The sequence below is a fragment of the Tigriopus californicus genome, chromosome 12 (genome assembly GCF_007210705.1).
Source record: "Tigriopus californicus strain San Diego chromosome 12, Tcal_SD_v2.1, whole genome shotgun sequence".
NCBI classification, from domain to species: domain Eukaryota; kingdom Metazoa; phylum Arthropoda; class Copepoda; order Harpacticoida; family Harpacticidae; genus Tigriopus; species Tigriopus californicus.
This window is the reverse complement of record NC_081451.1, coordinates 16,765,925-16,766,435: the sequence shown is the minus strand read 5'-3', so window position 1 is coordinate 16,766,435 and position 511 is coordinate 16,765,925.

Sequence of the window (511 nt, the reverse complement as noted above, 5' to 3'; positions counted from 1 at the left end):
CGAGCAGATCTCCGCATTTTTCACAAAAGTTTCCACCTGGGGAACTTACCAAAATCAGTCTTGGACTTACGGTGTGAGAGAGCGGGATCTCAAGCCATCATCCAAACTAGAGGGGCCAAGAATGATCTTCTCAGAAGTGTGATGGCAAAGACCTTAGCCAAGGCAAATTCATTTCACGCTCGTACAATTCCTATTTGGAACTCTATTCCTCTGAATAAACGAAATTCCCCCAGTCCAACAACTTTTCACCGCTTTTTAATTTCCGACCGCTTCTCTGCTTTTTTAAAATTGTACTTTTATGAGTTTATTGCCGGGGCGACAGGCAACGTGACGTTATGATTTACTCCATGTTTTGATCTATTTTGTTTACCCATTTCCTTCCCTTTTTCATCTTCTACTTTACATTTGATTTCCTTAGGCCATTACTCTTACATACATGAGGCAACCGTGTTCAGAGTGGCAACAAACAATAAACAATAAATGTGAATAACTGAATCCGGTCGGCTCCGAG